This window comes from Sapajus apella, unplaced genomic scaffold, assembly GCF_009761245.1.
Source record: "Sapajus apella isolate SASKATOON/1434 unplaced genomic scaffold, GSC_monkey_1.0 scaffold6, whole genome shotgun sequence".
NCBI lineage: Eukaryota > Metazoa > Chordata > Mammalia > Primates > Cebidae > Sapajus > Sapajus apella.
In genome coordinates, this window is record NW_022436946.1 from 60,534,083 (window position 1) to 60,544,972 (window position 10,890).

A 10,890-nucleotide genomic window follows, 5' to 3' on the forward strand; every position below is an offset into this window, starting at 1 on the left:
GACAAATCAGTTATTTTTCCAAAACAGTCTACTGGAAATGGCTGTTCTCTGAGTTGGATCATCACCCTCATCCCCCACATTTTTTTTGGTTTAAAAATACATTTGTAGGCAACATGACTTTTCTGTTTACCTATTGTTGAAAAAATGCTATATGCTTGCCAGTTTTGCTTATAGTTAAGTAAAACTTGAGTTGGTTCTGTCAAAAAGATTGATAAATTTGTACAAATCCTTCTTTCAGAGGGACATTAGGGTCTGGATGAAAGAAATAAAGGGGAAAAGCCTTCAGAAGATGGTCAGTTCTTGGATACAGCATGGAGGCAATCAGAAATTACCTGGAGCTTGAGTTGCTGCAGAAACCACGTTTTATTCCTTTTTGTATTTCTAGCACAATATCTGATAATAAAGGTTTGATGGATAAATGAATGAATGAGTTCAAAGTTCAAGAGTTTTAAAAGTAGTCACTGAAAGAAATTTTCCATAGTAAGAAAAAATATCAAATCTTTAAATATTCATCATTTTAAACACATTGTCAACTCAACAAAATTGTGGGTTTAAAGAAAAGATTAATTGAATGTTTTTAAGTTCCAAAGTGTCATTTTTATTAAAATGCCATTGTTTTCTAAGTTCTGAATCAATATTCTTCTTCTCTGTACTTAGAACAAATATGCAGATGAGTCATCCGACGTGCAAAGAGGCCATGGGAGGCATAATGAGGTCAAGAAAAAGCAAATCAACTTAGTAAGAGGGGACTAAAGTTCCACTGCCATCTTCCAGCTGTATGACTTGTATATGCCAATTAAATGAAGTCTGGGTTTTTTTACCTGAAAAATTTACCTTATCTACCTTGAAAGAAGGAGATGAAAGTGCATCTTAACTATGAAGTGTTACGCAAATCTTAGTTGTGGTTATTACTGTAATCTCACGTACTGATTTTAAACAAAATGTACTTTGAGTCGGAAGGTAAAACATGTGAGAGACTCTAAGAATGGGGGGAAAGAAAACCCTAAGTGATCTGTGGCTGCACTGAAGGCAGAAGAAAAGGAAATGAATTTGAACTAAAAAACAGAAGTTGAGAAATTACCAAAGTCTTTGACTTTCAGAGTGACCGAACACCAGTACACTTCACCAGAGAAGACCAGGGATGCTGTCTCTTCCAAATCCGTACCAAAAAGAGAGTCAACAATTATTCTATATTGATCAAGGAGTGGCAAACTGACATCGGCAGAACAAATATGATCCCCAGAGGGGCTCTATTTGTTTAACAAAGATGTTGTCGTTACTTTTTATATTGAATTTGAGTGCTTTGGGGCACTTTGTCTTCTGCCACTGTAGGTCCCATGTCTTCCTGTTGTCTTATACTCAGCCCTTTAATTATTCAAGATAGCCACAGAGCCCTACAGTCCTTTGAGGTTATCACTTCTACTGAAGACCAATGCCCTAGGTTGCTCCCCTGCTGCCTCTCCTGTGTTTTCCTAAATGTGTTCTAATCTCAGTATCTGCAGCCTGTCTTCTCTCCACTCCTTCTAGTGTATGATGAAATTAAGATAAGTCCTTAAGTCTAAACGTCTCAGCCCAATATATACTATCCTTTAAGAAAAGTTTTCAAACTTCCACTTTCAGTCTCATCTCCTGACTTATTTCCACACTTTTCTTTTTAAATCCTCCAAACTTTCCATTTGCTAGATACATCATTCTTATTTCTACTTCTCAGCCTTACATTTGCTGTTTTCTATAACTTGAAGGCTATTCTTCAGAGCCAAGGTCAAATCGCATTCCTAAGAGGCCTTTCCTAATTTTCTTCCATTACCCAAGCACTCACTTTAGGAAGAATTAGTTAACGTTTTTTCTACGTTTCCACAGCAATCTATCCAATTCAAGGACTTCTTTGCACATAAATCTCTGTATCCATGTCTATATTTCCCTACCACACTGTAAATCTTCAAGGTCAAGGACTGCATCGTATTTATTTTTGCATTTATCTCAGGTCCTAATACAATGGTTATACTATGATTGTAATGGAGTAAGAGTTATGGTGGATACACAGTTTTCAGCAGACATCCACAAAGTAGATAAATGAAGAAACACAGGAAGAGTGCCTGTTATTTTCTGTTTCTTTAGGATCAGTTAGTACTTTTATACGGGCCTTTGATTAGGCAGTGATGTTTTGTGGGATACATTACCTACCACAGGAATGGAGAACCAGTCTTTCAAACACTTACCTTTGATGATACGGAGCAGGTTGGGAATAATGCTAAGTCATTGCCCCCTTCTTTTGAAGGTAGATTTTTCAGATTGCTACTTGTAATCTTCTTCCACACCTAAAAGTGCAAAAAGTACCAGTTATAGCGCAGACTGAAGGAAAATGGCTTGGCACACTCCAGGGCACACTGACTTTGATCATAGGTGACAAAGCCTGATGACCTATACCCCCAGAACACTGCAATTCTATCTTATCATTGTCTTTCACATTGCTTTAAAAGAGAAACAAGAGTGGTAGATTTGATCTGCAAAAGAAATACTGAAAAGGAAAACAAAAACACAAACAAAACACAGTTTCAAGAATGAAATGCCATGAGAGGGATTTTGTGATTTCTAGATGAAACTCATTATACATAAGTCTGCGCAATATTCCTATGTGACAGTGATCCAGCACAATCTTCATGACATTGGAGTAAGTTAGCAGATTAGGGTTAAACAAGGTTGTACAAAAAGATTTGAACTTCGATGTTTGGAAGCACAGTTGCATGGGGAAACAAGAGAAATATTTGTCACATCTCTGTAACTTAAAAAAAATGGAAAAGATTCTTTACACAATGTCAGAATGCATTAATTCCATCAATATCATTGAGAACAGACTAGGCACGGTTCTACATGCTGGGACTAGAATGATGCCCAAAACATGCAGGACCCTACGCTCACAGAACTTGCCTTCTAATGGATGAGGCTGACATTTTAGTGATGGATTCAGATTTCTTCTTTTTAAAATTTCAGAGTCTTGTAATTTCATAGGTAGTCAATATTTTGGAGAAAGAAAGGATTTTTACATTATGTAAAACAAAGGTCAAAAAACAGTAATAAATCATTTTAAGAGAATAAGAGGGAGATAAAAATATCCTGAAATGCAACTAAATAATCTCTTACACTTGCCCTCTCTCCTTCCATATCTACAACTGCAAAAAGCACTAGTTACCATAGGCAGGGAGCGAGTTTCTTCTTGTTTTCACACCTCTCAGGTGTGCTTCATGGTCACCGGGTGGATAAACTTGCTTTCTCCTAGAAACTGAGAGGAACTCTTCTGTCGACAAGTTGCCTGTTTCTTTGGAGTGCACGAGGCAGAATGGACCTGTCTGGGTCATGTTCTCTGAGGCTATGGTGTCAGCTTGGAGTAACTCTAATCCTGTGAATTCTGGGGCGTGGAAAGGTGAGTATCTCAGGAGCCAGCAGGTGGAATCAGAGAACCAGAGACCACATGAACCAGCAGGGCACATCCGAACAGGGAAATATGACTGCCCTCTGGAGCAGTAGGTTTCAACCTTGTCACACACAGCTCTTTTTTTTTTTTTTTTTGAGATGGAGTTCCCCTCTTGTTGTCTAGGCTGGAGTGCAATGGCTCTATCTCAGCCCACTGCAACCTCCACCCAAACAGGTTCAAGCAATTCTCCTGCCTCAGACTCCCGAGTAGCTGAGATTACAGGTGTGCACCAACACGTCTAGCTAATTTTTGTATTTTTAGTAGAGATGGGGTTTCAACACGTTGGCCAGCTGGTCTTGAACTCCTGACCTCAGGTGGTCCACCTGCCTCAGCCTCCCAAAGTGCTATGATTACAGGCATGAGCCACTGTGCCCTGCCTGACACAGCTCTTTTTAAAATAAATATTTTTGTACTGTAATCCTACCTTAAGTGAAATCAAATTAATAAATAATATACTTGCTCCACACTTTTTTTTAAAGTCAGTATAATTCTCTAAATACGATATGAAATGAACCCAAAGGAAAATTATGTAATATATCTATCATGACGTATAAGCTTAGGCATAGTGGTGGCATAGTCAGATTATACATAGAATCCCTGCAAATGCCCAAGACTGAATATAAACTGATAAAAATATGTTGGTCTAGGGCTTAAATGCCAGTAAGGCAATTTTCCATAACGTTTTAACTCTCAATTTACATGGTGGTTATATTCCTAAAAAATTCAATGTGTATTAAAACCATGAACAACAACAACGGCAAAAACCAACTTTGAGTTTACATGTAAAATGTAGTTAGGCTCTGGGCCCAGAATGATAAGCAGGTTCTTCACCAATATGGATGCCCACCAAAACATTTGTAAATTATGTGGGCACAGGACAACATTTAGTTGTGTGGAAACGCCCTGTGCACTGCATCAAGCCTAATATCCCGACTCCTTATTTTAACCTCCTAATCATGGTAACAACAGAATACCTCTCCTCCTACAAATTTCCAAAGCCCCTGAGGTGTGGAATGCCACTGTCCCCTTGCCTACCATCTTTGAGCTCGCCCAGTGCTGTCCTAGAGATGGGGCCAGGTGGGGTTTTCACTTGTATCTAGCCACGTACTTACATGAGTCGATCAAATCCATTTATAGGGCTTGGTATGCAACCGGCATTTTATTTCAACATTTGAAATGCACAAAACTTTGACTGGAAGATTCTACTTCTAGGGATTTCTACTTTAATCATCTAACCAGGTGTATATACAAACAATGGCCAAAAGGCTATACATCACACTGAACAGCAAATTTCTCTGGGTAAGGAATTGAGAGATGGTAGTATGTGGCGGGGACTTTCACTTAAACTTTCTATTACATAGCTTTGCTTTATAATGACTATGCATCAGTGTTTATTAAAACAGTATTTGTGAATGCTATTTTTACACAGAAATAATAAAGGGCTAAAAATTAGATGATGAACTTGAGTATTGAACTTATGACTTGATTCAGTGACTCAATCAAATGAGCACATTAGTCCCAACATATTATGGCCATGTCACCTAACGATGTCATCTTGACATCGTAGTATCTTTAAATCATTATTTAATAAAATAAAAATAAATATCCACTCTGTTGTAATGTGCTCTAACTTTCAGAGATATTCTAGACCCGTCTTCTTCACCGAAGTCTTTTAGAACAGAAATAAATTAGTCACGGGTCTGTCCTGGCAGAATATGTGAGGAATTCTCCAAAGTCAGACTCTTAGGGCTGCCATGGGAAAGCTGAACACCATTACCACTTCACACTAGGCAAAGTGTCAGGTCACAAATTTCACGTACCATCTCAGGTCTCTCATTTTTAGTATTTAATGGACTCTAAGAGATATAAATAGTTCTGAAAAAATCTTTCTTATTTTCTCTTTATCTGTTATTTCATTATTCCTTCAGTTCCTTTTTCGTTTCCTGTATCTCTACCCTGCTCCCCACAGGTTCTTCATTTAAAAAAAGACAGCTATTAAAGGAAGAAAGAACTGCAGAAGGGGGAAAGAAAGGCTTCCCCTAGAAGGTGACAAATGAGGGAAAATGTCAGAGGACTGGTCATTGCAAAAAATTAGGGTTTTCCTAAAAACAGATCATGATACAAAGCCCCAAACTAAAGATTTTTTAAAAACATTTGCCAATGGTTCATTGTCCCTCTCTATGTTCTTCAATAACTTTAACACTAGTGTTGTGCTGAGTTGATACATGAGATCATATCTCAGAAATTATTAATGGCTCCTAAATTAACTTATTGCATGGGATTTCTACATTTACAGTTGTTCTTCTGATGCCTGAGAACCACACACGACACAGAGATGAAGTTATCATTATTTTACTCAATGCCTACTACAAGGAGAATATGCAGTCTGAACATTCAGCAACCCCAGTTTTGAGAACAAGGATACTTTTAGAGGGTAATAAATTGGATGTTTTTTATATTTTTACATATAAGGAAGCTATGTCCTCTTAAGTTGAAAAAGTAACCCCCAGTGGGCAACAGTGTGTAGCATGTAGCAGCACTAATCACGGTAGATCAATGTCTTCATCCACTTGGGTCACTACAGCAAAAAAACCTGTAGACTGACTTAGTAATTTGGAAATAATAGAAATTTATTTCTCACAGTTCTGAAGGCTGGGAAGTTCAAGACCGAGCTGTGATGGAAGAGATGAATGCTGTGTCTTCTCATGGTGAAACAGGCAAGGAAGCTCCCTTGAACCTCTTTTATAAGGGCACGAGTCTCATGTTCATGAGAGTAGAGCCCTCATGACCTAATCACGCCCCCAAAAGTTCCTACCTCTTAGTACTATCACACTAGGTGTTAAGTTTCGACATATGAACTTTGGAAGGACACCAACTTTTAGGCTACAGCAATCAGTCAATTCTCAGCTTAAAGAGATATGCTATCGTGCCACAAACTAAAATTTCTTTCAATATACATAATCACCCTTTACATTCATCCAGTATTCTGGCTTAAGAGTCTTTAACTTGGTTATTAACACATCCTCTTCTCTGGGCTTTCAGTACAAAAATCAATGCTGTCAAAGCTCTAAGATTCACAATTTATTTATTGTTCTTTCTTGAGATGAGAAGAATAATTAAAATATTCTGTGTAATTTGACACAACTAAGAAATCAGTGGACCATTAAATCAGTTGATGATAATAAAATCTTTTATTTGAATTTTCTTGAAGCTCTACCAATGTATTTCTACCTTTATTATCTCATTCGACATTCACAAAGACTGTATAAAGGAGGTTAGAGAGATGAGTTGTATTCTCATCTCACTGAATAGAGAAGTGGGGTCTAGAAATGGTACATGATAGCCTGGGCCATCAGCACCTGAGTTGGGGGTAAAATCTATATCCCAAAATGTTCCAGATCTCAATTACAGCCTGTCTAAATTAATGATTCTTTAAACAAAAAATTCAAAAACAATCTGATATTTTCAATTCTTCAATAAGGCCTAAGCTGTGCCTGTTTCTTTAACAATGTTTTAGATACAACAAACCAGGCAAGGAACCCAAAGACCAACCACACACCCCACTGGCTTTTGCCAGTTCTCATTTTTCCCGGCAGCTGCATTTCAAGGAAAAGCTGGTGAACTGCAGGAAGTAGATAATGGGGGCTTCTCAAGGTATCAGTACATCCAGACCACTGTGCAAAGCAGATAATCTATGGCATCTATTTAGAATGGGAGAGACAGTGAAGAAGTCACAGCTGAGCCCCAAGAAAGCCTCAAAATGTGAGCACTTTATTTATGAATCAGCTGCCTGCTCTATGGCTTGAGAATTAAAGAGCCTCAGCCATGCTGTGGTCCTCTCCATAGGCTTTACACAGACACAGCTACAGTGTAGCAGAAGTTGTGGGAGAAATAAAAACAGCAATCATTTATTGAGAGTCTACTTTCAGGTACCAGGCTGGTGGTTTTCTGTATATTGTTTCATTTAACCCTCATAGAGCAAGACAGATGGTCATTTCTTTTTCTTTTTCAATTTCTACCTGAAGCTGAAATAAACCATGAAGAACACCAAGAAGAGGGTTTACTCGGAAAGCCAAGGGATTAAGATGACATATAATTTAGTAGTATATTTCTATTCTTTGCCATATTTTAGCATTATAATACTGCTGCTTGCCCTATTTTTTTAAAGTGAGATATTTAGACATAAAATGTTTATAGCCTTTTAATTAGAAAGTTGTGATGACTCGTGTGTAAGAGTTTAATCGAAGGGAACAAAAGCTTTATTAACCTGCTTTCTCACCGCACCCCCCCTCCCCCCATCTTTGCACAATGTGCTTGTTTATTATCTGTTGGAACATACTCGTCATATGGTTTGAAATGAGAGGATGATCCATCTCCTCATTACCGATCCTCTGCTTGGTGATGAAAAACAAAACAAAACATATGAACAAAGGAAGATGCCTTCCTGTCATTTCTCAGCCTTCCCTGCGCGGCTCAGCTGGGATGTTAAAGATCTGGATTTAATGAAAGAAGGTGAGAAGGTGAAGAACAACAACAAAACCCGAATGAGCGTATGTTTAGTTACATGGAAAGATCACTGAGAAGGGGCAGTAATTTTCTTTGTACCTAATACAACGCAGTATCTCCAAGGTCAAAGAAGACCACAGCCCTTCCTTCCTTACGCTTTCATTCCCTACCCTGGCAGCTCGCTTCTCCACCTAGAGCAGGTTTCGCAAAGTTTAATTTCAGATGGTGGAGTGAAAAAGAATCTTTTCTAACACCGCCTTGTAGTTCCTGAGAAGCACATGGAAGTAGTGCAGGAGTTTCTTCAGTTGCTTGCACTGCTGGTGGAGCATCTCAGTAGCAGGCATTTCAGACCTCACGCTGTGGATGGCACAGCCCAGCCCGTCTGTCTGCGAGCTTACTGACACTTACCCTTTAGACCGGGAGTGAAGAAGCAGGTTCCCATCTAGTGATACAGAGCCACTAAAAAACAGCACACTTTAATGTTTCAAAGGAGAGCCAATAACAGCTGTCGAAACTCTAAAGCAATGCTCCGAATTAGAATGAAATCGTGTAGTCATAATTTCATTCCTAAAATGTCCTTAATCAGTGAGCGTTCCAGCCCTGTAGTGTGAGTATCACACTGAAAATACCAAAGAAAACGTGAGGGCCAAACTTGGACCGAACCCCTAAAACTCTAAAAGAGAGTGACGTTGCTTTCCAAACCAGGAAATCATGACTCATCAGCCCCAAGAGACCACCCATTTGGGGAGTGGGAGAGAAGCACGGCAAGCCATGACAAGTTAAAAAAATAAAATAAAACCCAAAACATCTTGAAGTAGAGCTCCTTTTGGATCCACAGCTATCTCATCAAAGCAGACATGCTTCCTTGATGCTGTATGGCCAGTAGAACTCTTAACACTTTGGCAGGCATAAATTGAGATCTTTCTTTGACGTTGAAATATACAGACTTAACTGTGCTCTCATCCTCTACATTTCACTGAGTGAATAACCTAAATTACACACAACGGCAGTAAATTGGCTCATCATAGCCCTGTTCTAATTTTAAAAGGATAAGGATCTGAAAAACCAGACAGCCTAGCACTGAAAGGACTAGTGAAGCCTTTTAAGGGGCTGCCAGAGACTTTCCTCAGAAGGTCATGGATTCAAATTCAACCTGGGTTTGTGATGGCCAAGAGCCATTCAACATTTCATGTTAAATTTATGTGTGCCCTCAACATAATGTTCCTAATAAGGAGGCTGACAGCTTGCATTTGTCATCCTGCTGACTGTCTCAGGAGTACAGTGGATGGCCAACCACATGTGGAAACTAAATCATTTCCTCCCACATAAAGGTGTTCCTTGCAAAATGTGAACTCCAAGGTACTGAAGAGCATCTTGCCTTCACGCCATCTGCTGTCTGATCTCTGCCCCTCTTCCAGCCGCCCCAATCCAAGGGAAAAGTGCAGCAGCTCTCTGACTGTCAGTCTAATACCTTCATGAAAATTTAAAGATGCACATGCATGCCTACAAGAACAGTATTTGCCAAGCAACATAACTCTTGTTTTTGACAAAGCATTCACTTGTGGTGATAAAATGCGAGGTAGTAAGTCAAATTTTGACTCCATTACTGAGTATTATCCTTGAGCTCTAAATAGAAAGTCAGTACAATTCAGCTATCAGGCTCCTCCACTCCCCAGCCCCCGCCCACCCTACACACCACACCGTTAACAACAACAGAATAGCAAACTAAACAGTTGTCTCGGCTGGAGTCATGACTGAATGAGATTCTGAATTATTGGCTCTGGCCACAGGTCACATTGGCCCATCAACGATCTTAGGTTTCTGCTTGGAATTTCACAGAATCCAGTGAAGATATCCACCATCAATCAAAAGATATCTGGGATGACTTAGAGACACGATAATCAGATTGTTCCACTTTATGAAAAGGCAAAAGCTGGTGTGCCTGAGTTGAGATATAAGATTTTCATGGAGGACCTTTCACGGGTTGATGCTGACCATGACGAAGCTATAGATCAACATGTGGGAGAGTGCTCCTTATAGAGGGGGCACCACCAGGGTGTGTCAGTGTCGTCTAGCTGAGCGACGTTGGACAGCTCTGCCACTCCAACAGCACATGGCCCCCAGCTACAGGGGAGGGTGGCGGCACCCAGGTGAAATCCTGTGCCCTGAGAGCACTTTAGGAGTCCAGCTCTCCCAGGTTTCTTGTGACTAAAGATGTCCTTATCACAGTCAGAGGAAGTGCTGCCTCGATCCTTTCTTTTAACTACTAGCAATCATTTGAACTCCTAGGTGGAGGAGAGACCGAAGTTATTTACTGTCATCTGGCCACCTGGGAAATCAGATTCCGGGAGGTCATAAAGAGAGAAAATTTTTGCAAATATTTCCTCCTGCCAGAGGTGTGAGGTGAAGGGAATATCTAACACAACCACAACTCCTGAAAGAAAAAAGCAACAGATGTTGAAGCCTCCTCCCCTCCCCTTCCCTTTGAATCTCATGGTAGAGCTGTCTCTACCTTGGAGGTGGGCTGAAAATGCCTGTGAGTAGAGCCTGCCCCAAGCAGCAGGGTTAAGGCTCAACACTAATTCCACATCTACTATCTATCTATCGTTCAGTCATTTCTTCCATCTGTTAATGGGTCCTTCAGACCTTTATTGATAACCTTTTCCGATCACCTACTCAGCGGTGGTGGACTCTCGATGGAGTCAAATGGTCGCTTGCTTGACGGAAATAATTCTCGTCTAAAGTAGTCTAGGGGGATTTTCAAAAACTGCTCTAGTGCTCTGTGGGAAGCCTTTGTACGATTTGGCCTGACGTTTCCAAAATGGATTTACAGCCTTCCGTCCTCCAGGACCTTGAACACAACCAATCTTCTTTCTTTCCCTGAGAAGTTCGCTTTCCCGGATTCTCGACAC